Source organism: Dipteris shenzhenensis, chromosome 5 (genome assembly GCF_047967505.1).
Source record: "Dipteris shenzhenensis isolate YYH24624 ecotype China chromosome 5, Dip_SZ_1.0, whole genome shotgun sequence".
NCBI classification, from domain to species: domain Eukaryota; kingdom Viridiplantae; phylum Streptophyta; class Polypodiopsida; order Gleicheniales; family Dipteridaceae; genus Dipteris; species Dipteris shenzhenensis.
The window spans coordinates 31,577,756-31,605,697 of record NC_141600.1 but is presented as its reverse complement, the minus strand read 5'-3'; positions in this window follow the sequence as shown (position 1 = coordinate 31,605,697).

Below are 27,942 nucleotides of genomic sequence, written 5' to 3'. Positions count from 1 at the left end.
AACTTATAGAAAGCCTTTTACCATGTTTGATCTTTTCAAAGAGACTTAGGCTCTTGAAATTGAGGTGCCCAAACCCCTTATGCCATAATGTGGTGAGATATGCATCCTGATTCTAATGGTGTGCAAGAAGTGCCCTTTGAAATGGAACTACTAATGAAAGCTTATACATTCTTTCAATCTTAGCACTATCACTATCAAGTTTCCTATGACAATGATAGTACTATCATTGTAAACTTCCTTGATTGTGCATCCATACTTGACAATGATAGTACTATCATTGTAAACTTCCTTGATTGTGCATCCATACTTGTTGGAAAAAAATTTCATAACAAATTCCTTCAATTTTATGAGGTACATATATAACCCATACTCACATTCTCTTTGGAACTTTTGTTTAGACCTAGTTTTAAAACCAATCCTTTTTTAGTGTCATGTATTTTTTTGCACCTTAATTATGTGGGCGCTAGCACTCGACTCCTGTCATCGCTTACACCTTAATTAAACTACCAAGTATTTTCAATGTTCATCTTCATGATTTTGATTGGTTGGTTATTTTATAACACAATAACAAGAAATTACATGTTTGTGTTGGAATTGCTCTTGAGATTTTTCCATTGGTATAATGTCCATAATGTCCATATTGATTTCCTTGATTTTTTATTTTGATTATCAACTCTATAGTACTAACCTCTAGTATATCTCTATGCCTCTTCCTACATTTAGTTTCCTAATGGCTATATTCCATAATGTGGAACGTGTTGGTAATGATGAGTTGATTGAAATTGTGAAGATTGATAATTGTTGAAATGTCTGCTAGGGTTGTGAATAGTTTCCTTTGGATTGATGATTAAATTTCTTCCTTTTCCTCTAAGAAATCCTCTTGCTCTAGTGGAGAATAAGTAATCACGATTCTATTCTTGAATAAATGTGTTTGACATTATAAGAAAGGATGTTGGTGTACCTTTAGTGACCATCAGCTTCAGAAAGTAATTATAGGGTAAATTCATATTAATAGATATAAAATATCTTGTCCATGGACATTATTGTTAGAGCATACTATTAGGGCTCCTAGCATATCCCTACAAATCTCTATACACACTTACTTGTGCTGGTAGGACACCCTATGTGAAAAATTCCCCATATGAACCCCATATGAACTAATCATTACATAATCTACATTTTTGTCATGCAAAAATAATTAGTTATATTTAATTTTTATTATGTTGCTAATTAGCACACAAGTTGTAACAGGTAGTATACTTTTACCCATAGTCCTTATTGATTTTATCAAGTGCAATTTACACTAATATTTCAGTAATTGTATCTTACAAATGGATGTCTATAGTTGTCTAATTTCCTTTAGTTTTACTAGATAATTAGGACCTATTTCTATTTGCAATCTGGTTGCATTGTTCAAGTACATCTCAAGTACAATGATTCTAAACATCTTCTCTGCACTCATCCTATTCCATATAGTTTTATGTGCATCTACAATTGATTTCTTGTCTCTAGTGATTAGAATCATGTTATATTTGGCATTGAAGTTTATAAAAGTAAATGCTAGATGTGTTTTTTCATCCCATTAATTACAACAACCAATGCCTTATTGGACAATCTAGAAGGTGAAATTTTGATTATAAAGATAGAGATCCATCATGTAGGTATGTTCTTTTTTGTTGCAAAGGAAAAAGGATTTGTACATTATGGTACAAAAAATGACTTTCTTTTGAAGAAGAAATGCGGTGGTCATGATTAGGCAAAAGATAATAATCTACCCAAAGTTTCTAATTATTATCACACATGAACATACATAAGGGTGGATATATAAGGCCATGACCATTCATGATCAATGAACAAGGGTTATGGTGAGCTGTATTTGTGATAGCCATCATCAAATACCCAAATAGGTAGGTGAGTCCATTGATTCTAAAAGATTAATGTTTACAAACTATGTATTTAAACTGTCTATGGACAATGTTTTTAAACTATGCACATACAATGTTATCATTTTAAGATGCAATCATATACATTATGACATGGCTATGTGTAAGAATGAAACCTCATAACCATGAGACTACAAATAGAGACTTTGTGTTGTTTCATGCAAAAACTAAAGCTATCTAATTTGGACTACGGAGATCGGTACCATAAGGATTGATAGTTCAAACTCTTCTTTCACCAAGATGAGGTTGCTCATCAAAGACATAACAATATACCTCTTAGTTATGAGGTATACCACTTGACTAATCAAATGATCTCGACAAAAATATCTACTATAATAATGACTAGTTACCTATAGACTTGAAAAGCTCTTAACTAAAAAGATGTACATGATATTAGGAAACATCATATGTACATGATGAAGGGATAGATCTAAAGTCGTGGATCCAACCACTGATCTGCATAAAGTATGGACTGTATACGATAGCCATAAGTGCATGCTGAAACACTGAGTCTCCCTAGGTTGCGCTATGGCTGAACCTGATGATGTCTACTACATTAGGGCAGGACCACACTAATGCATAGGTATCCTCGTGATAAGGAATGATCTACTGGTCGAAAGAGGTGGTGATCACTGGGATCCAAGGGTGCAATGCAGCATGAGTGAGCTGATGTTGAAATGTCCAGAAGACTGATGTGCTGATCTGAACTGCTAAAGGGAATTGAGCCCAAGGTATGCTCTGTGTCAGGGGTGAAAGCATCAGTGATGGATGTTGGAATGGAATCACCTGAAGAGCTAAATCACTGGGGCATATATCTTTGCATGCGACAAAAGATGTGAGTGCCTCGTACTGAGGACTTACCTGCTAAATAACTGCATGATCATAGGTGAAATCCTGCTGAGTATCTGCATTTGTGGCAAAGGATGGAGTCGGATCCATGCATGAAGGTGATGGATGTGCATCACGAGAATTAGTCTGAGCTGAATGTCAATGGGACTGCCTCGTACTGAGGACTTACCATCAAATATGCCTCATGTTGAGGGCTTCCCTTCTTAAGGATTTCTTTCAATTTATACCTTTACCTAGTACTCCTTCCCACACCCTTCTCCATATTTAACTATACCCCCTTATCTCTTTTTTCTCTCCCTCTCTAACCTTAATGCTCCTAGTTACTCTATAAAATTCTCACCCTTCTCAACATATATGTACTTTAAAAAAAAAAAAAAATCCCTTCTCCCCTCCAAAGGTTTTTTCCCCCCCTTACTAATTCCCCCAAGTAAATATTTCCCACCCTCCATTTTTCTCGTTATTAGTAACCGAGGTTATTCCTGTACACTTTCACTATCAAATGTGCCTCGTGATGAGGGCTTACCAAGAAGTGTGCCTCATGGTGAGGGCTTACCGAGGAATGTGCATGATCAAAAAGTGTGGGTTGATCCATGCTAACATCTGAAGCATCTACATCTGCATGTGATCTGTCAAGGCCAATGAAGATCGAGTCGGCATCATACACTGGAACATACCCTGTGGTAATAAATGGTCGAAGAAGGTTCTCTTTCCACTCACGAATCTGGTACGGAGTCATGACTGGTGTATCATTAACTGTGTGATGTGGATAACTCCATGCTGGAGGCGGTCTGGTGCTCTGTGCAAGAGGCTTACCCGTGCACTGGCAAGAGTGTCTACCTATGAGAACACTATGTGAGAGCTGCCACTTGGGGGTTTACGCACTAAACAGTCAAAACCAAGTCATGTAAGAACTACTGTGTGTGCCAAGGATCAAGCCTGTACTAAAGTGATGACAACTGTGTGTCGGGAGTAGCCAAGAGGCTGTACAAGGCTGATGTGTATGAGTGCAGGAACCAATGCCAAAAATAGTCAACAATGCGTGACTTTACATGGGTGGCATGTGTGTGTGCAAGAAGAATGCAACACTCCTCAATCCAAGAGGAAGATCACAGCCAAGTGTCACACTGAGTGATGAAGTGCCAAATTCCAAGAATCAGATATGTGAATGTGTACTCCGATGATAGATCCGTTGGGACTGACGCCGATAGGAACTAATTGAGTAATGTGGCAATGGCCGACTTGGCTTGATGGAGTTGGACCTCCTATATGGTGGTGCTATTATATAGCTAGACTAAACGTCGCATCATTAAATGCAGCAAAATGAGTTTTAGTTCATTCATTTTATGTGCTGGATGCACTGCAATGGATCAGGAGGTGGTTCTGATGAAGAGGATTTAATGATGCTGACGTGTGGAAATGTCAAAAGTAAGATATGAGGTGCTCAACACGTAGAGCATGATATGGCTAGCATTTTTGCTTTTTGGATCACCTCCGAATTCCCCCTGGATCAAAAGTTATGGCTCTTCGAAGGATGGCCAAAGTTTGATCCAAGGAGGGGGTCAAAAAATGATGATGTGGCCTATGGAGGTCACATGCTGTGATGATGTGTGCCTCTAGAGGGGAGTGTGCCTATTGAGCACTGATGTTGAGGTGGCACAGTGAGTTGGTACTACTTACTGATATGGCACTTGTGTGACTGATGAGGTGGCAATTCGACTCACTGCTGAGGTGGCACTAAACTGCAAATGATGTGGCATGTGCAAATAAGGGATGCTAACGTGGTAGTGATGTGGCACCCTACTGACATGATATTTGTGATAATGTTGCCACGTGGCACAATTGCAACCATAGCTTGGTGTGAGGTGACCCTGGGTGAAGCCTAACCAACCCTATCTACAATTTAGATCAAAACAACATTTTATGCATTCTATGAATGATAATGTTGATTTGAATTCTCATCCAAAAACATGGACGAGAATTCTTAAGAAATGCAAGAGGATGTAAATTCAAAACTAGATTTCTTGATTTGGATGATGATGATGATATTTCCTTTGATGCACATACTCAAATGAGGAAATTCACAATGATGTGTTGAATACATATTCACGTTTTGATTCAAGAAGACCAAGTGCATTTTCTAATACCCATGCAATGTCTAGTTTCTAATATAGTTTCTCAAAAACTATTTTAAATAATGCTGGAAAAGATGCCAGCCATATTGGGTCATGGTGATGGGATGGAGTGGATGAAACTAAGGGTGTAAAGAAGAACCAAGAGAGCCAAAAGATCCTGGAAGAGTTCTCAAAAAACCACAATTTCAGATCGAATGTCTCCCAACACTTGGCCTCTATAAAAATATACATGAAAATTGAAATTAAAAAGTCCAATACCACAAAAAGATATAGAAATATAGCAAACAAAAATAGGCAATCTCCAAATAGAAATAGAAATTCTACAAAAAAAATTAAAAATTCAAATTTTGATATTTAAGAACTGAGATATGATCATGGATTCTGTGTCATAACTCATGAAGATATTTTTAAGAATTTGTCGATCAATACAGAAGATGATTTAAACATGGTAAAATATAAATTTTAAATAGAAAACAAATTCAACAATGTTCTAAAAATTTTGTTCACAATATTTTTAGTTATTTCAATAGTTATGATGTAGAAAAATCAGTGCTTCACTTCAAGAAGATAATTTTTTAAAAAATAGATTACAAGAAATTAGAATTTAATAAAATATATCTTCATAGTTGATTTTTTTATTTGGCTTTTGATTAGGCACAATGATGCCTGTGACATGTCCAGCATGTGCAAATGGAGTGAAAATATAATTAATTAATGGTCCTATGGTTTTATTGTGTACAATTTTCATTGGATGATATTATATTTTATGGCTTCACAGTGTTGGCATTTTGCTATATAATGGTGGCACCATATTTTCGCATGTGCTCTTGCATTATACTTGAGTATATGCTCAAGTACAATGGTGACACCATATTTTTGCACGTGCTCTTGCATTGTACTTGAGGACATGATGATGATATGCACTTCAGTTAGTTTTTCTTTATTGCAAACTAACTCCTTCCTTTGGGGTATGGTAGATAGCCATGTTTGGAGGTAGGTTGAACATTGGTTTTGCACCAAGTTCTTCTCTTTATTTTTGGCATAGTCTTGAATTGGTGTGATGTTACATCAAGTGAAAGGTCTATTATATTCCATTATAATGGTCCTATAAATGATTCAGTGGGTTCAGATAGATAGAATTACAAAAAAATCTAACCACCGAGTGTGCCAGTGTTAGCAATGGAAATATTCACTGACTCTAATGTTAGGGAGCAGTCACCAACAAAGTGTATTTACACTATGGAATGTAGGTAGTAGATTTACTTGATGCTTGAACACTCTATGGTGGCTTGTGGTCTTGGAAGGGGAGAACTAACCTGTGTGGTGATGCTAGCCTTCATGACGATTATGGTGGAGTAGGACATTTCTTACAGTGGGGACCCAATCGCATGAATGGATCTTCCCCGAGCAAGGACAAAGGGTCGTGCTCTTGGCTTCAACTTTGGGACCAACATAGAGTTGATTAGAGATCAATAATATGGTTGGCTGAGCAATACCATTAGAGTAAAAGAGAAGAAGCCCTCATCTTGTAGGTGTTAAATAGCATTCGCGAAAGCTAGACAACAAACAGCGTTCCTTCTTTGATGTGGAGAGTCAACCGGTAGTAGCCAGAGTCCTACCTTTACTGCAACAATCACTAGCAACTTCCATGGGATATAACTCCTAGAAAAATCCAAAATTAAAGCTGTCAATGCCTACCAGAAGCGACAAGGATCTGCCAAAGGAATATGTGGTCTACCTTTAATCTAATCTCCCCTACCTTGACATTCTCTATTCTGATCTACTCACATCCCTCCCTAACTCCAATACTATCCTCCATACCTTTCTAGAAATCCACGCTAATCCGTATTCCTTGCCATGCCTCTTTGCCCATGCTTCTCAACATTATTGCCTAATCCAAGAATCTAACTCCTATCATCCAGTTACACCTAACTTTTTTCCAACACTTGACAATACATCCCTTGAGGATTATCAAGTTGCTAAATCAATTTGCCCTGCTCTCCCTCCACTTTCCACCAACATCCCTACTTCTACCTTCTCAAATTCACTACTTGCTTTGACCTCAAGCTATTCCCCTATAACCTCTTCCTCTCTCCCAAGACCACATGTTCCTCCAATCTCCCTTAAGTTTTCAATGGAAGACACCAATAATGATTCCATCAATGAGCTTCAAGAATTGGATGATCCAATTCACACACCCACAAGGGAGTTGGAACAAGAGACAGATAGAATTCCCATGCCCGGTAACCCCATTGGTGATTTTTGGAGGCAATACCAAACATGCAGTGAAGAGGAGGATGGGACCTCACTGGAATTTCAATGAGTATCCACTAAGCACAAATCACCCTAGACATCAGCATGAAATTGGAGCCATAGCCTGCTTAGTGTAGACCAAAGCTGGTCAATGAAAAGTACCTCCTTGAATACATACAGGCTCTATCTTCCTTTTGCATGCATCCCATATTTGATGCGGTACCCCATCGCTATCAGTGGGATGCCAATCATCATAATCTAGATAATGCAGATGCTCCTTGCAATTGGCTATTAATCAATAGAAACTCTAAAATCAAATGGACAAGCCAGGAAACACTCATTGGAGCCTTGGACCGCCGACATGCATCAATTATGCAAAGCAGTTATGACAAAACACTCAAGGAAAGTGCAAGATACAGTGAAGCCTTAGCAGTCATCCTGGAGGTGTACCTCACCATTGACGACCATTTTCCCAACCTCAGCTTCAATACAAATCAACATATAGATCCTCAAACAACAAGTTTCCTCTTTCAAAGGGCCATATCTCTTCAAGGGTGCTATGTGTTCTTTTTTAAAGAAATGGTTGACACTGGCTTCTTAAAAACTGAGCAAGCAATCAATGGTGTTCGTGGATTACAAGGAAAAGATCAATAAGAAGCTCGCTCCATCTATCACCACCGCCATCTTTACCATACTCATTGGGTAAAGACAACTGCATCACAACATCATCTACAGACCCAACCATAACCCGAGGATGGGTAATCAAATCGGTCTAGGGGAGTTGTTAACCCTATGGCAATAAGGGCCAGAAGTGCAGTCTAGGACAACAACTATGAGAGCATTGTGTGTGTAGAATAGTGGAAAAGCTCCACTTGTAATATCTTGAGCCTAAAAGATGGTATGATAAATCTTAAAGGGTGAGGATAGCCAAAATCCTCTCTAGAAAAGATCTAATCATACTTGCAAAATCAGGATCTAGAGAGAGAAAGACTAAAAGCCTATACTTTCCAAGGTCCCTCCACTTTATGTAGAGACCCAAAAAGCCCCTCCACTTTGTGTAGAGACCCAAAAGGTTCCCCCACTTTGTGTAGAGACCCAAAAAGTCCCTCCACTTTGTGTAGAGACCCAGAAAGTCCCTCCACTTTGTGTAGAGACCCAAAAGGTCCCCCCCAAAAGTGGAGGGACTCCTGTCCAAAAGGTCTCCTACAAAAGAGGTCCCACCACGGAGGTATCTACGGATTGTGTAAAGACCAACATGTATAAATATCTCTAAATGGAATGAAGCTCCCACTCTTTGGGGTTCAGTGTTCAAGCTCACTATTGTGTTCATGCGATTGATCTCCATTGCGTCCATGCTCTCTTACACAACCATGTTCTAGCATGCCCTTATCCTTGCACTCTCTACCCTTGTACTCCCTCCTCCTCCTCCTTCCTCCCTCTTCCTCCCTCCTCCTCCTCCCTCCTCCTCCTCCTCCCTCCTCCTCCTTTTGCTTCCTCCTCCTCCTCCCATCTCCTTCTCCTTCCTTCTCCTTCCTCCCTCCTCCTCCTCCTCCTCCTCCTCCCTTCTCCTCCTCCTCCCTCCTCCTCCTCCTTCCTCCCTCCTTCTCTTCCCTCCCCCTCCTCCTCCCTTCTCCTCCTCCTCTCTCCTCCTCCTCCTCCTCCCTCCCTCCTGCTCAACCCTTACCCCTTGAATCCACAAAGGAGACTAGCTCTCCACTCCTCAACCTTAGACTCCTCCTAAACCCAGCAACCCCCTCTGAACCCTGAAACTCCTAGTTAACTCTCTCAACCCTGTCCCCCTTCTAACCCTAAAATCCCCTTCTAAACCCTTGAACTCTTGCGGAGGCGAGAGCCTCCATCAATTGTTAAAATCAAGCCCTCTTTCTCATTCACATGCGCATGAAATCTATTTTCCACGCTTTAGCCTACACCTCTCATTGGAACACAACCCGTGGACCTATGCTACACTTGTGAACACCTATGTTACAATGAGCAACGACATGACTGTAGGTGACCAACACCCTCGGAACCTGCACTTGGCTAAAATAAAGACAACAGTCTTCGAAGTACATTGGATCTTCTATAGCTATGATGGTAGTCATAAGAGCATAATTGGTAGTTTCCACTTGAATTAATTTTCCTTTCCAAGCATATGCCAATCTGGCTAGTGGTCTTCTTTCCCTAATAGACCGTCTGAGTTGTTGCTCTTCTCAAGGTGTCTCTAGCAATTCTTGCTCTTCTTCATCAACTTTTTCTATAGGTGACTGAGTAATAGGTGTGTCTATCTCTTGTGAATTTGATGTTTTCCATTCTGATTCTTCATCAAAGATTACATCTCTAGAGATGATGACCTTTTGGTTGATGGGATCATACAATTTGTATGCTTTGCTTTCCTCACTGTAACCAACCATGATGCATTTGCGTGACTTCGCATCCAATTTTTTGCAATGATCATCATGTATGTGGACATATTCTATGCAACCAAATATGCGGAGATGCCCAATGTGTGGCTTGTGTCTAGTGAATGCTTCATAAGGTGTTATACCCTGAATTGGGTGGGTCGAAAGCCGATTAAGCAAATAGTTTATAGTGGCAATTTCTTCTGCCTGATACTGATTTGGAAGATGCCTCTCACTGAGAATTGCTCTAGCACTGGTACTGTTCTTCCTTTCAGCTCTTGCATTCTGCTGAGGAGTATTTGCACATGTGAATTGTCTTTGAATGCCATTACTTTTGCAAAAGTTCATGAATGCTAAGGACATGGATTTAGCTCCTCTATCTGAGCTCATGAATTTGATCTTTCTGCCTGTCTGGTTTTCAACCATGGCTTTGAATTCTTGAAATCTAGAAAAGTCTTTAGATTTCTCTTTCAAAAGTTAGATCCAACAATATCTGTGGTAGTCGTCGATGAAAGTCAAGTAGTAAAGTGAACCATTGATGCTGCGGGTCTAGGCATAACCCCATACATCTATATGTATTAAATCAAGAGCTTGAGAGGTGATTCTACCAAAATTGGTTTTCTTTTGTTTACCAAAGCAACATATTTTCCAAGAAACTGTACTTTTGAAATTCCAATTGCCATATTTTGATTTCTTAGCTAAATCAAGCTTTTGAAATTGACATGTCCAATCCCTTGTGCCATACTACAAAAAATGGTATCTGTTGCGACAGTTGAGCTGACATGGCATGAAAATCTGGTACTAAAGCTAGCATCCTTCCTTGACTGCTTTTCCTACTAGTAGTTGATATCCTCTAGATTTGTCTCTGATCGTGCATTCATCTCCATCAAAGATGTCTTGATAATTGTATTCCGTCATTTGCCCAACTGATAAGAGGTTCTTGTCGAGCTTTGGAACATCAAACTTTTAAGCAATCTCATGTGCTAGCACCATGGTTTCTGGATTCTCCCATTTAAGCTTGAGGCAAAATTCATCACTTGCTCCTGCTACAAGGTAGCCCGGCACATGCTGAGTCATTCCATCTCAAAATCTAGTGTTGTCCTCTTGCATGGCAATTAAACGGTCTAGGAGCACGGCCGCTCGATCCACATATCGACGCGCTGTCTCACCTTCTAACTACTTCAGGTTTGCCACATATAGGCACACATTCTCCGATAGGGATAACAACCGTGGCTGGCCAGGATCAAGCATACACATACTATGGCATGGAAGGGCACAGACAAGGACCTCAATGTGAGCTTTGGTGCAAGCATAGAGGAGAAAGAGGAATTCCCATCATCAACTATAATGGAAGAGGTAACCAGAATCAACAGAAGTAGCCATCACCAAGTGTTCACATGGTGTACTGGGATCCTATAAACGAAAAATACAATCAACAAACTCAAAGAAGTTAGGGTAATATACATGCATTGACAGTAACCAGATCTAAAGGTACAAAGCCCATGCTTGGCCTTGGAGATGCACCAAGAATGACAACACAAAACCAATGAACTGGCCCAATCAGGCACAGGTCAAAAATCACTCTACAGCAAACAAATACTTGACAATAATGTAGCAATAGAAGTAAGAACATCCCAGCTCCAAAACAAGGGTAAGGCCTAGCTCAACCTCGAACAACTCCAAAAACAGTCTTCCGACAGAAAATGTCTGACATCAAGCTACAGCTAGTCAACTTCAGCATGGCAACATACAACAACTTAACAAGGTTCTAGATACACAAACAACAGTACAAGCTTCTTCCAGTCGGAGATATATTCCAAAAGATAAAAATGATTTGCTGGTTGGAACGAGCTCGAATTTAGCAGAGCAGAGAAATAGTGGTGGCATAGTCAAGTTGAAAGAAATCAAAGAGGAACAGATAGTTTCAATTCTAGACACCACGTTGAAAAATAGAAATGAGATACAGGAAAAGGCCAAGCATGAACATGACAATCCCACACTCTTCTTTAAAGAGCCTTTCGATTCCAAATTTCAAATAACATTAGATCAACTTTTGAATCTTTTTCCAGCTTTCAAAAATCAATTATGTTAGAATTTGCATTTTATTGACGTTCCTCAATCCACAAATAACCCACAGAGTGATGATGATGAGGAAACACCTGCCATTTACACATCTAGTATTGAAGATGTGGATTATCAAGTCCCACTCATAGATGTGGATTATAAAAGGCAAAGGATCCTCAAAGTACTGGTAGATGGAGGATCAGGAGTGAACATCCTCTCTGAGGATCTATTTAAATTTTTTTATTACAATGAACTTGCACCAGCACCATTTCAAATCAGAGTGGCTGACCAAAGGTGGATCCAACCTCTTGGAATACTAAGAGGACTGGAAATTACTATTATGGGACTATCCTTCATAGTTACATTTGTAGTACTCGGGATGGAGAAAAGAGATTGTGCCTATTCCATGTTATTGGGGAGGCCATGGCTGAGAGCTGCCAAAGAAAAGCAAGACTGGGGATTAGAAAGAATTACGACCAGAAAAGGCAAGAAGAAGTTTAAAATCAATCTCTCTTCAAAGAGAAGCTTCCCAAAACAAGCTCAGCCACTACAAGCAGAGGGCATTAATATGATAGCTGAATTTGAAGAAGATGAGGAGGAAATTTTCCTTAGGAGAAATCCTACTGTTTTTCCCATATTTGAAATTGGTGAAATTACTGTTATTATTCAAAAAAGGAGGGCAACATGGATTAATAGAAACATCAAGTTCAAATTGTTCAAAAAAGGTGATTTGGCGTTAATGTTTAACACAAAGTTGGGGAAAATGCCAGGAAAGTTTAAGCTCAGATATGATGGTCCCTTCAAGGTCCTTGAAGTTTTTGATCAAGGTGCCTTCAAATCAGTTGATGTTCATGGGAATGCATTTGACAAACCAGTCAATAGTTTCAGGCTCAAACCCTATATTGGACTTGACCCTACTCAAGTAAAGATAAACACAATCTCTCTGCAACTCCGCAAAGACCTCAATCAAGATGATATATATGTTTCAGCTATTCACATTGACAAATTTATATCCATCAGACTCCACCGTAGCTTGACATAGACATATGAAACATGTTTCATCTACACAAACGTTCAGGTATGCTCTAATCTCTACCAGTCCAATCCACTAAGTGCTGCAGGTATGCCAAACTTAAAGTGCCCACAATGGTGAGCGTGGGCCCACAACGACCATCCAACAACCATCCAACAAAGCTAGCGCCTTCGACTCCAACTCCAATCTGATGGGAACAATGCAAATGACTGAGCGCTTCGAGTACACTCTGACTTCGACCACAGTGTCCGACTCTGACGCCAATCCGACAAGCGCATACGAATGGGTGAATGTCTCCAACACCGATCTGCTGCCTGACACATGTGACATTACTCATCCCATCCGACCCCAATCCGACTCACACCCAACTACGACATTCGCTTTCGCTCTGCTTCATGCAAAAGCAAACAATACGCTTTCGATCTGATTACCATTTTGACATCCAACAAAGCTCTAACTTACAGAAGGGTCTCCGACAATGCCCCGACCCTACTCCAACAACAAGGGAGTCTGTCTCACATGGGCTCCATCCTCCGTACTGACAAGATAGCCAGTGGACATACTCGATATGACTCCGGCCCTTATCGACAAGCCTTTTCACTCACATGAGGCTCACACCTCCAAAGTAGCCGTTCTCCCCGATAAATTCCATCATAAAAAATACATCCTGCAGTGCTAAATGAAAACTAATAAGTAGTCCCTCACACATGCTAAAAACCACTGCCAGTTTGTTGCATGCGCCACTGACGGACTGTCCAATGCAACACAAGATCGATAGAAGCTTTTCCCATGAGCCTCCTCTACATATGGCTCCCAAACATGGCCATCACCTTGCATTTCCTAGCACATCTGAAGAGCCAGAGCCCAACCTCCAACTCTTGAGCACAGCAGTGCTCTTTGATGCATCAAACTTCTGATGCCATTCTCTAGGCGCTTGCTTAAGACCATAGAGACTCTGCTTGCAAACTAAATGCTCTTTGCCCTTTTCTTCAAAGCCTTCTAGCTGCACCATGTAAATTTCCTCATGCAAATCCCCATGCAAGAAAGCTGTCTTGACATCCATCTGCATAAGCTCCATATCCTCTGATGCCACTAGTAAGCATGCATCTAAGTGTGGTCATCTTCACAACCGGAGATAATATCTCATCAAAGTCCACACCCTTCTCTTGCTTGAACCCTTTAGTGACCAAATGGGCCTTGTACCTACGCACATCATCACCTGTGACCTTCAATTTGTAGTTCCATTTACATGGCAATGCTTTCTTTCCATGTGGCAAAGAAACCAAGTCCCAAGTCTTATTCTTCATAAGTGAACTCATCTCTCATTGCATAGCATACTCCCACTTGCGTTGATCCTCGCGCATCATAGCCTCTTTGTAGCAAGAAGGCTCCACGCAATCAGTAAGCATCACATAGTCTACCCCTGGAAAAAACTTATCAGGTGGTCTAGACACTCTAGAAGATCTTCTCAAGGCTGTCCCATCTGCATATCAGCCACATTTGGCTCATCATTTCCACCAATAGATGATCCATCATCTACCCTTGATTGTATACCTGTGGGAGTACTTGGTGGTACCATTTCTTGCACATTTGGTGCATGGATAGCTTGCTGTCTATCAACATATGCAGGTGGATTCACATCCTGGAAAGTGATTCTCCTCATTTCCACATCCCTCATGGGTGCCTTATGCATCTTCTTCTCATTGAAGACCACATCATGGCTGCGTATGATCTTCTTTGCTTCCGGATCCTAGAGACGATAGCCCATCTCTCCACTTTCACCATAACCCAGAAAGATGCATTTCCTAGACTTAGGATCTAGCTTCTTTCAAAGCTCTTTCGGCACATGTGCATATGGCTCACACCCAAATATATGCAACTGAGAGTAAGAGGGCTTCTTGCCACTCCATGCCTCTTCAGGAACACCACCATCCAAACTCTTACTAGGTGATCTATTGATCACATGCACTGTAGTCTTCATTGCCTCAGCCCAAAAACCACCAGAAAGACTTGCATTGGAAAGCATGCATTGCAACCTTTCTTGAATGGTACGGTTCATCTTTTCTGCAACTCGATTTTGCTCTGGAGTATGAGGGGATGTGAACTCCCTCTTAATCCCACGTGTATCATAGAAATGCTGAAAGTCATGAGAGAGATACTCTCCACCATTGTTAGTCCGTACGCATTTAAGCGTTCTACCAGACTGATTCTCAACCAAGGCTAGCCATTTCTGAAATACCCGGAACACATCACTCTTCCGAGCTATAGCATAAGCCCACACTTTCCTAGTTGCATCATCAATGAATGTCACATAGTATTCAGCCCCGCCTAATGACCATGTAGACATGGGACCACATACGTCTAAATGCACCAAATCAAGCACATATGTAGGTGGATTCACATCCTGGAAAGTGATTCTCCTCATTTCCACATCCCTCATGGGTGCCTTATGCATCTTCTTCTATTGAAGAATACATTATGGCTGCGTATGATCTTCTTTGCTTCTGGATCCCAGAGATGATAGCCCATCTCTCCACTTTCACCATAACCCAGAAAGATGCATTTCCTAGACTTAGGATCTAGCTTCTTTCGAAGCTCTTTCGGCACATGTGCATATGCCTCACACCCAAATATACGCAAATGAGAGTAAGAGGCCTTCTTGCCACTCCATGCCTCTTCAGGAATACTGCCATCCAAACTCTTACTAGGTGATCTATTGATCACATGCACTGCAGTCATCATTGCCTCAGCCCAAAAACCACCAGAAAGACTTGCATTGGAAAGTATGCATTGCAACCTTTCTTGAATAATACGATTCATCTTTTCTGCAACTAGATTTTGCTCAGGAGTACGAGGGGATGTGAGCTCCCTCTTAATCCCACGTGTATCACAGAAATGCTAAAAGCATGAGAGAGATACTTTCCACCATTGTCAGTTTGTAGGCATTTAAGCATTCTACCTGATTGATTCTCAACCAAGGCCAGCCATTTCTGAAATACCTGGAACACATCACTCTTCTGAGCTATAGCATAAGTCCACACTTTCCTAGTTGCATCATCAATGAATGTCACATAGTATTCAGCCTCGCCTAATGACCGTGTAGGCATGGGACCACATATGTCTGAATGCACCAAATCAAGCTTTTCAACCTCTTTCTTTTCCCTTCTTTTATGGGCTGATTTAGTCTGCTTCACATAGAGATAGTGCTCACAAAATTCAAAATAAGAGAAACTCAAATGCAGTACATAACCCAAATGGCATAAGAGTTTCATTCCATTCTGGCTCATGTGCCCCAACTTGCAATACCATAAAGAAGTGCTTGGTTGCTTGGTTATTGCAACAACATGATCAAATACCCCTGATACATGTAAGGGATACAAAGTCCCACACTTGGCACCCCTGGCCAAAAGCATAGAGCCCTTTTGAATTTTCCAATTCTGAAAGCCAAAAGTGGTGTGAAAACCAGCATGATCTAGCTGACCCACTGAAATAAGACTCTTGGTCAACTTAGGTACATGTCTCACCTGTTTCAAAATAAATGCACACCCATTTGCAAAAGAAAACTTTATGTCACCTACTCCCACTATGTCACATGCATAGTCATTTCCAAGATGCACACAACCTGTCTTTCCAGTGTCATAAGTGGAGAACCATTCCCTATGGGGAGTAACATGGAATGAAGCACTAGAATCCAAAATCCAATTCTGGGAATATGCATCATCTGAAGTGGTAAGCAACTCTGTAGATAAACTAAACATGAAGAGAACGTCATTGTTACTATCATGTGTGATTGCATTGATCTCCTCGATCTTCACTTTTCCTTTGTCCTCCCTTGGACTCTCTTCCTTTTGATTTGCACCCTAATTTGCATTCTTTTTCTTATCCTTTTGTTCTCTTTTCAGCTTGTAGCAATCCTTTTTCATATGGCCCTTCTTGCCACAATGATAACACTCAATGTTCCGTGCCCTAGATTTGCTACGAGACTTCCCTCTTTCTTGGGACGTCCCCCTGAACTGTGATCTGCCCCTTTGCACATTTAAGGCTACATCCTGCTTGTTGCCGTCCATAGACTTCCGTCTAATCTTCTCCGCCAAAAAGCTACCCACAACATCATCAAATTTCAGTACTCCACTAGGTGCAGAGTTACTGACAGCTGTACGGAAGGTATCCCATGAGGATGGCAATGAACATAAGAGAAATATTGCCTTAGTCTCCGCATCAAAATTCATCTTCTGAGCCTGAAGCTGGATGAAAATAATATTGTCTTCATTCAAGTGAGAAGCAATGGAGACCCCTTCCTTCATCTGCAGCTCAAACAACGTCTTCATGAGGTAAACTTTATTAGAGGCAGTTTCCTTTTCATAAGTGGCACACAGTTTCTTCCACAAATCTTCCATAGTCTGCTCATTTACTACTATGAAATAAATTGACTCTGCAAGATGAAGTCTAATAGTAGATTTTGCTAATGCATCCAACTCATTCCAATCATCCTCAGACATATTTGCAGGCTTAGCTTCAATCCCTGCCAAAGGGTTTAATCTGCTTCTTTTGAATAAGCACATTCCTTATCTGTTCTTTCCACAAAGAAAAGTTTGTCCCATCAAACTTTTTAATGTTGAAAAACTCCTTTTTAGACATGGAAGAGGATGCCATAATGCAAATAAAGCTAAATCCCAAATGCTAGTGCCTACAAGAGAGATTCACACCAAATACCAGGTGCACCCAAATGTGTATTCCACAATAGAGTGAAATATCACCAAAACTCATGTCTCAAAGCATCTGACTCATGTGCATATACTATGCATCCATATGAGCAAATCTGGCCCAAAAGAAAATGCCAACTGCAATGGCAATCCAAAATGCCAATAAGTGCCAAATGACTCAAGCATAAACACCGTCCACTGGCATATGCATTAATAATATCTCATCCAAGAGAGCATAGCACTATCAGTGCATCACCTGCAATGTGTCAAAGCTGTCCCTTAACATAAAATAGCATCCATGTGCAAAGCGTCCATAAAAATAGCATCCCACAAGGCAATTTGGGCCTATCAACGCATCCAATAAGGATTGCAATGCATCCAAATGGCCTATAAATCATCCACTGCAACCCAATGCACACCACAAATGAGGCACACTGCTCAAACTGCAACCAGAGTGATCTGCATAAGGTATGCACAAGAAATCATAGTCCCATGGTAATGACCACTACTAAAAATAGAACCTGAGATGCCTCAAAACATGGGCGCCATTGCATAATCAGACTCAGCAAGAAAATTTGCAAATATCTCTCTTCTGTCGGAACTCCAAAATCCCAACCGATGAGTGAGAAATGTGAATCAACACTTATCCACTGCCATGTGGCATAAATCTAAGGTTTCAAAACCTTAGAATGAAAAATGCATAGCAGAGAGACGAAATCGAATACATAGAGATCTATAACTCTGAAAATCCTCCACCGAATCGCATAAGAATTGACAGGTAGGGGTTTTTGGGCGTCCGGAACGCAATGGGACAGACGGTTTTGGAAGCCGTGGTCTCAATCACTGGGTCCAACACACGAATTGAAAAACGTTTTTGGAAAGAGAGCTGTTTGTAAACTCCATTGGAGTACGAATGATGAGCAACATAGAAGTTTTAAGACCTCTTAAGTCCACCAGAACTTACAGATCTGCAAATGGTTGCTCTAAACTTGAGTTGCAACACCCGGGCAGAAAAACGCAGAAACTGACACAGTGAGTCAAAAATCCAATGAAATGATCCCAGATTCAAGAATGAAGGTGTTTCCAAGCTCCTAAAGTGAAGTGGATACCAAAAGCAAGCAATAGTTGCCTCTATAAGTCAATACGGAGTCTCTGTCATCGAACGGAATAGGGAAAAGCTCAAAAAACGTCTTTTTCTTTGAAAATACTTAACAGGCTCTCAAAACCACTTCGCAAAACCAAAGTGACTTTTCCAAAGGTTCCTCCAAGGTCTCTACACACTCTTGCAAGTAAAGTCACCCACAAAGCTTCCCGCAGAGCTTCTCCTTCCTCCCACAGAGCTGCTGAGCTTCAAGCATTCACACACGCTCAGCTAGATCAGCCGGGCTCTGATACCAATTGAGAGTGCTCTCAACGGAAGCAAGAACGGAAGAGGGAGAGAGAGAGACAGAGAGCCACACAAGTTTTGGTGGGTTCCAAAAACGTTTTTCAGTCCGTGTGTTGGACCCAGTGATTGAGGCCACGGTTTCCAAAACCGTCTGTCCCATTGCGTTCCGGACGCCCAAAAACCCCCACCTGTCAATTCTTGCGCGATTCGGTGGAGGATTTTCAGAGTTATAGATCTCTGTGTATTGGATTTCGTCTCTCTGTTATGCATTTTTCATTCTAAGGTTTTTAAACCTTAGATTTATGCCACATGGCAGTGGATAAGTGTTGACTCCCATTTCTCACTCATCGGTTGGGATTTTGGAGTTCTGGCAGAAGAGAGATACTTGCAGATTTTCTTGCTGATTTCGATTATGCAATGGCGCCCATGTTTTGAAGCATCTCAGGTTCTATTTTCAGTAGCGCTCATTACCGTGGGACTATGATTTCTTGAGCATACCTTATGCAGATCACTCTGGTTGCAGAGTTTGAGCAGTGTGCGCTCATTCGTGGTATGCATTGGGTTGCAGTGGATGATTTATAGGCCATTTGGATGCATTGCGGTCCTTGTTGGATGCGCTGATACGCCCAAATTGCCTTGTGGGATGCTATTTTTTATGCACGCTTTGCACATGGATGCTATTTTAAGCTGAGGGACAGCTTTGACACATTGATGGTGATGCACTGATAGTGCTATGCTCTCTTGGATGAGACATTATTGATGCATATGCCAGTGGACAGTGTTTATGCTTGAGTCATTTGGCACTTATTGGCATTTTCTTTTGGGCCAGATTTGCTCATATGGATGCATAGTATATGCACATGAGTCAGGTGCATCTTTTGATGCTTTGAACTTTGAATTTTGGTGATATTTCACTCTATTGTGGCATACACATTTGGGTGCACCTGGTATTTGGTATGATTCTCTCTTGCAGGCACTAGCATTTGGGATTTTGCTTTATTTGCATCATGGCATCCTCTTCCATGCCTGAAAAGGAGTTTTTCAGCATTAAAAAGTTTGATGGGACAAACTCTTCTTTGTGGAAAGAACAAATAAGGGATGTGCTTATTCAAAAGAAGCAGATTAAACCCTTGGCAGGTATTGAAGCTAAGCCTGCAAATATGTCTGAGGATGATTGGAATGAGTTGGATGCATTAGCAAAGTCTACTATTAGACTTCATCTTGCAGAGTCAGTTTATTTCACAGTAGTAAATGAGCAGACTACAGAAGATTTGTGGAAGAAACTGTGTGCCACTTATGAGAAGGAAACTGCCTCTAATAAAGTTTACCTCATGAAGAGGTTGTTTGAGCTACAGATGAAGGAAGGGGTCTCCATTGCTTCTCACTTGAATGAATTCAATATTATTTTCAGCCAGCTTCAGGCTCGGAAAATGAATTTTGATGCGGAGACTAAGGCAATATTTCTCTTATGTTCATTGCCATCCTCATGGGATACCTTCCGTACAGCTGTCAGTAACTCTGCACCTGGTGGAGTACTGGAATTTGATGATGTTGTGGGTAGCTTGTTGGCCGAGGAGATTAGACGGAAGTCTATGGATGGCAACAAGCAGGATGCAGCCTTAAATGTGCAAAGGGGCAGATCACAATTTAGGGGGAAGTCCCAAGAAAGAGGGAAGTCTCGTAGCAAATCCAGGGCACGGAACATTAAGTGTTACCACTGTGGCAAGAAGGGCCATATGAAAAAGGATTGCTACAAGCTAAAAAGAGAGCAAAGGGATAAGAAAAAGAATGCAAATTGGGGTGCAAATCAAAAGGAAGAGAGTCCAAGGGAGGACAAAGGAAAAGTGAAGATCGAGGAGATCAATGCAGTCACACGTGATAGTGACAATGATGTTCTCTTCATGTCTAGTTTATCTGCAGAGTTGCTTACCACTTCAGATGATGCATATTCCCAAGATTGGATTTTGGATTCTGGTGCTTCATTCCATGTTACTCCCCATAGGGAATGGTTCTCCACTTATGATAGTGGAAAGACAGGTTGTGTGCATCTTGGAAATGACTATGCATGTGACATAGTGGGAGCAGGTGACATAAAGTTTTCTTTTGCAAATGGATCTGCATTTGTTTTGAAACATGTGAGACATGTTCCTAAGCTGACCAAGAGTCTTATTTCAGTGGGTCAGCTAGATGATGCTGGTTTTCACACCACTTTTGGCTTTCAAAGTTGGAAAATTCAAAAGGGCTCTATGCTTTTGGCTAGGGGTGCCAAGTGTGGGACTTTGTATCCCTTACATGTATCAGGGGTATTTGATCATGTTGTTGCAATAACCGAGCAGCCAAGCACTTCTTTGTGGCATTGCAGGTTGGGGCACATGAGCCAGAATGGAATGAAACTCTTATGCCGTTTGGGTTATGTATCGCATTTGAGTTTCTCTGATTTTGAATTTTGTGAGCACTGTCTCTATGGGAAGCAGACTAAATCAGCCCATAAAAGAAGGGGAAAGAAAGAGTTTGAAATGCTTGATTTGGTGCATTCAGACGTATGTGGTCCCATGCCTACACGGTCATTAGGTGGGGCTGAATACTATGTGACATTCATTGATGATGCAACTAGGAAAGTGTGGGCTTATGCTATAGCTCGGAAGAGTGATGTATTCCAGGTATTTCAGAAATGGCTGGCCTTGGTTGAGAATCAGTCAGGTAGAACGCTTAAATGCCTACAGACTGACAATGGTGGAGAGTATCTCTCTCATGACTTTCAGCATTTCTGTGATACTCGTGGGATTAAGAGGGAGCTTACATCCCCTCGTACTCCAGAGCAAAATCCAGTTGCAGAAAAGATGAACCGTACCATTCAAGAAAGGTTGCAATGCATGCTTTCCAATGCAAGTCTTTCTGGTGGCTTTTGGGCTGAGGCAATGAAGACTGCAGTGCATGTGATCAATAGATCACCTAGTAAGAGTTTGGATGGTGGTATTCCTGAAGAGGCATGGAGTGGCAAGAAGCCCTCTTACTCTCATTTGCGTATATTTGGGTGTGAGGCATATGCACATGTGCCAAAAGAGCTTCGAAAGAAGCTAGATCCTAAGTCTAGGAAATGCATCTTTCTAGGTTATAGTGAAAGTGGAGAGATGGGCTATCGTCTCTGGGATCCAGAAGCAAAGAAGATCATACGCAGCCATGATGTGGTCTTCAATGAGAAGAAGATGCATAAGGCACCCATGAGGGATGTGGAAATGAGGAGAATCACTTTCCAGGATGTGAATCCACCTGCATATGTTGATAGGCAGCAAGCTGTCCATGCACCAAATGTGCAAGAAATGGTACAACCAAGTACTCCCACAGGTATACAATCAAGGGTAGATGATGGATCATCTATTGGTGGAAATGATGAGCCAAATGTGGCTGATATGCAAGTGGGACAGCAAGCTGAAATGCCCTTGAGAAGATCATCTAGAGTGTCTAGACCGCCTGATAGGTTTGTTCCAGGGGTAGACTATGTGATGCTTACTGGTTGCGGGGAGCCTTCTTGCTATAGAGAGGCTATGATGCGTGAGGATCAACGCAAGTGGGAGTATGCTATGCAATCAGAGATGAGTTCACTTATGAAGAATAAGACTTGGGACTTGGTTTCTTTGCCACATGGAAAGAAAGCATTGCCATGTAAATGGGTCTACAAAATGAAGGTCACAGGTGATGATGTGCCTAGGTACAAGGCCCGTTTGGTTGCTAAACGGTTCAAGCAAGAGAAGGGTGTGGACTTTGATGAGATATTCTCTCCGGTTGTGAAGATGACCACACTTAGATGCATGCTTGGACTAGTGGCAGTAGAGGATATGGAGCTTATGCAAATGGATGTCAAGACAGCTTTCTTGCATGGGGATTTGCATGAGGACATTTACATGGTGCAGCCGGAAGGCTTTGAAGAAAAGGGCAAAGAGCATTTAGTTTGCAAGCTGAAAAAGAGTCTCTATGGTCTTAAGCAAGCACCTAGAGAATGGTATCAGAAGTTTGATGCTTTCATTCGGTCCCAGGGTTTTAGAAGGAGTGCAATTGATCACTGCCTCTACACTGAAAGGGCTAAGGATAATAGCCTGATAATCTTGGCACTATATGTGGATGATATGCTATTGGCTAGCAAGAATACTTATGAGCTAGATGCATTAAAGGCCAAGTTGCATGAGGCCTTTGATATGAAGGATTTGGGATTTGCAGGTCATATTCTTGGTATGCGCATCACGCGTGATCGGAGTAGGAAACTCCTTTGGCTTTCACAAAAAGAGTATGTTACAAAAGTATTACAGCGTTTCAATATGGAGGGGGGGAAGGCAGTGAGTACTCCATTGCCTCCATATGTGAAACTGAGTCATACAGATAGTCCCAAATCAGATGAGGAGAGGGCCATGATGGCCAAGGTTCCTTATGCATCAGCAGTTGGGAGTCTTATGTATGCTATGATAGCTACTAGACCAGACATTGCATTTGCAGTGGGAGTTGTTAGCCGGTATATGGCTAATCCAGGAAAGAGGCATTGGGAGGCAGTTAAGTGCATCATGAGGTACATGAAGGGTACCAAGGAGATGTGCATTTGCTTTGGTAAAGGAGACATGCGTGTACTTGGGTACACAGATTCAGACTATGCAAGGCATGTGGATAGTAGGAGATCCACTTCTGGTTATGTGTTCACCTTTGTAGGTGGTGCAGTGTCGTGGATGTCTCGTGCACAGAAATGCGTGGCTTTGTCTACCACAGAGGCTGAGTATGTTGCAGCCACAGAGGGTTGCAAGGAGGCTATATGGCTTGATCGGCTAGTGGGAGATTTGGGGATTCATACAGGTGTACCGACATTGCATAGTGATTCCATGAGTGCTATTCAGCTAGCACGGAATCCAGTCTTTCATGCAAAGACCAAACACATTGAGGTCAGGTACCATTTCATCAGGGAGGTACTTGAGGACAAGCGCATAGAGCTTGTCAAGGTTCATACAGATGATAACCCTGCAGATATGCTGACGAAGAGTCTACCTAGTCAGCGGTTTGAGTATTGTCGTGTATTGATGGGCATTGGATAGTATGCTCACTGGTTGTTCTCCCTTAAAGGCACATTGTCCTTTAAGTGGGAGGTTGTGGGGGTTAAAGGTCACTGTGCCTTAACCCCAGTTATGTACAATACTCAAACACATATATAAATGAATGAAAAAGAAGATTAGGGTGGTTCTGCACCCACCAAAACTTGTGTGGCTCTCTGTCTCTCTCTCTCGCTCTCTCTCCCTCTTCCGTTCTTGCTTCCGTTGAGAGCACTCTCATATTGTGTTGGTCTTTATATGATTGAGATGGGGTGACACAAAGAGACTCTATTGAAATTTATCAGTAGGAGGAGGTGGCAGTGCCATAGGAGATCGAGATAGACTGAGCACACTAAAATGTCATAGATCTCTATGCATTTGAGTCAATAGCCCCAAGACATACTGGAGTGGAGGAGTAGGAGCTAGTTGCTATGAGGGTAGAGTCGGAAGGCATAGTGCTCATTGAGTCGTGGAGCAAAAGACGCAGAGTCCATCCACGATATAGAGGGTGACCAGAGTTCACACAAGGGAGCTCCAGCCGATCTTAGTTTTACTCTGATTGGACCGCTAAATTCAAGGTGTCACTCTTGATATGGCAAATCTGATGGCAAATCTGATATAGAGGTTACAATGACCACGCCCCCTACTACAGTGTGAGATGACTCAACAGAGAGATGTGCACGACATCTTCACATCCCATAGGAGCTAACATGGCATTAGGATCATAGATTACACTAGATCCCAACTCTTGTTTTCTCAAAAGTTTTGAGTTTTTGTGTTTTCATTACTAGTTTTCATTACTTGTTTTGAGTTTATTAGCACTACACAGCAAGGGCCTTAGGTGAGCCCTTTGCCTCAATCCATAGTGGCTTGTAAGAGTTCCTGCTCTTGGTTGTACCTTGTCTTATATGCCCATGAGGCCTTCGAAAGACGTTAATACATGTCTCTCTCTCTCTCTCTCTCTCTCTCTCTCTCTCTCTCTCTCACTCACACACACACTTTTTTTGTTTTTTTGTGAAACTCTTTTATGCTTTATATTATAGAGACACTATCCCAAAAAAGGATGTGCCCAGGTACATCAAGAGAAGATCTCAATATATGACAAGCATACATCATAATCTATCGATTGAGTTTGCAGACAATCATATAAGGATTGCTGCAAAGAGTGCCTTTAAAAAGAGAAAAGAGCAAAAGTTGTATCACCAAAGACTCTTTGATTTTGGTCCTTCCATAGAGTCCAGAGCACCCAATAGCAAACCCACTGTCACACACACGCACGCACACACGCACACATCTATAAAAATTTAATCTTGCCATCAAGTACAAGCCAAAGTCCTCCTAGATAGGTAGGAAGATTTCCTCAAAAGTAAATTTTATCATTATGCTTGCGAATTCAAACAGCTTACTATGGGCAAGAAAATAATCAAATCCAATTTATGAGATACGTTCCTAGGGCCTTTACAACTGAGCAACATGCTCTTCAAATACAACTTTCGCCAATGGGCATTCACAAACATGCATCCAGAGTTAAATACAACAATAAAACCTCAAGCAGCGGCTACATGTTTCTAGAATACAATATTAATTCGAGGTCATACAATGGTACAACCTTTGAAGGCTTGGTAGGGCATGGACACGAGATGTAGAGTCAGACTTGTTGGAGTCAGGATGGTTGGATGTCAGACCAAAAAGAGTGTATGACTTCTATGATTTTAGTAGCTTACCTTGTAAGTGTTTACTGTAGCCTACCCTCAAAGTAGTTAGTATGACTTTCATGACTTTATATATTGAGAGTTCAATGATATTGTGCGTGTGCCTGACATCTATGAGTATATATTGGGGTGATGAAAAGTAAAGAATAGAAGATGTTCCATAATCATAGATCCTCTTTTGTGCCAATGAATTCTAACATAAAACTCACTTCATTCAATTCATAAAAATCAGGGATCCTCTTGGGACTCTCTCTCTCTCTCTCTCTCTCTCTCTCTCTCTCTCATAAATGTTATAACATAAAAAAAAGAAAGTTCATAGATCTTCTTGGGTCTCGAATGAATTCTAACATAGATTCTCTTGGCTCTCCAATCATAAATTCATCCACTTGGTCTAACGATTCTAACATTAATCCTCTTGGGTCTCCAATAGATTCTACCATAAATTTCATTTGATCTCTCTCTCTCTCTCTCTCTCTCTCTCTCTCTCTCTCTCTCTTGTTGGATTTCCTTCAAAAATAGACTAGATGCAACAATTTGAATTGAAGTGTAGCTTTAAGTACCTGGGATATAGGAGCTCCTACATCTCCATGAGAAGTGGAGCATGGCTACAGCCTAGTCAACTCACTCTCTAAAGTGCAAGAGACAAAGTTTTTACTTTCTTCATGTTGCTCCCTACAAAACTTTTAAAATAAATTACTAACTTGAAAATCATCATGTTATAGTTCAAAAATAAATTAAACATTTGAAAAGAAGTAAACTCACTTCAGTTCAATTTGGATGTTAGACATATAACATTCATATTAATCTCTTATTACACCATCAACAAAATGGAGGCATTATTAATAGCAATGACTCTGCTATCACTTTTTCTCTCATTTCCAAATTCGAGGGTGTCGGTCACCTATGTCGTCTCTTTTCTCATTGTAGCATAAGTGTTCACAAATGGAGCATAGGTCCTTGGGTTGTATTCTGGTGGGAGGTGTAGGCTAAAGCATGGAAAGCATCTCTAGTGTGTGCATGATTGAGAAAGCTTACTAGAGGTTCTAGGGTTTAGAGAGAGTTCAAGGTTGAGAAAGAGTCACAAGGTTGAGAATGGGTTCAAGGTTGAGCAATGGAGAGCTAGTCTCCATCACAATTTCACGGGGCAAAGGGTTGAGAAGGACGAACAAGGTCAAGGTAGAGGAAGGAGGAGGGAAGAGGAAGAAGGGAAGAGGAGGAGAAGGAAGGGAGGAGAGAGGATGAGGGGAAAAAGGAGGGGAGGAGAAGGGAGGAGGAGGGGGAAGTGCAAGGGTAAAGGCATGCTAGAACACGATGGGTATAAGCGAGCATGGACCCTAGAAGACATCTCAAAGAAAATCATTGGTTTTCGGGACCATGTACTTTGGAATACATCATATGTGGAATACTACATCAAATGGAGGGGCCTGATAAATCATCGTCGTGGCAGTCCTCATCTATTGTGGATTCAGCACCCTTACCTACTGAGTTGATGCAGTAATTAGGAGGCTTTGGTCATCATCATTGTTGCAACGTGATGATCCGGTGCCATCTACTCTTCTCACTATTTTCCTTTACTATTATAGTTCTCGAAATTGGATGGGAGGACTATAATAAAGAGGGTAGTTCAGTATAATTTTAATTGGCTTTGTAGTCAATCCTTTGTACTGTAGCCTACTCGAAAGATGCCACATGGTAGCTTTGGGGAATTGCCCTGATTTTTGCAAAAGGTGTTGCTGACCCACATGCACTCATCTTATTCCATTCACTGAATGAAACTAGATTGTATAACAGAGTTGATTGCTCAGTTGGGAATTCAATAAGGAATAATCCTTTTCTGTCCTTGTGCGAGCCTTGTGTGCAGCCCCTCACAAGTCACTGTGGTAAGTCCAGCCCATGACTTACATTACCCTCCATTTGCTAAAAGGTACCCCATTCTACCCTACACTTTTCCTACTTAATTTGGCGATCCCTGCTCTAGCTTTCGGAGTTAGTTTAGTCTAGGTCTGACTAAGGGGAAGAAATTAGGAGGAAATTAGTTAGAGCTAGATAGAAATATAGCTAATTCTGTTTCAGCACATTCATGGCAACATTAAAAACTCAATTGATTCATGAGATAGTACGGGCATCAACCTTTGAAATAGATACAAAAGTTTGATTGCATAAAAAACAGCCCCTGTCAACATGATTTACAATCAATAAAGCATTCTGCAGTATGCATCTCCTCATGAGGCTTATTGTATGCATTTCAAGCACGTCACGTCCCAAGTGAGTCGGCAGAGTGCATGTACTTGCCTGAGATCCTTCTTGATTTTTCTTAAGGCACTTACACGAGGCAATCAGAGGATTTCCTATAGGGTCTATTCTTTCCATACTAACCCATGATGTGCAACTATTGAAGATC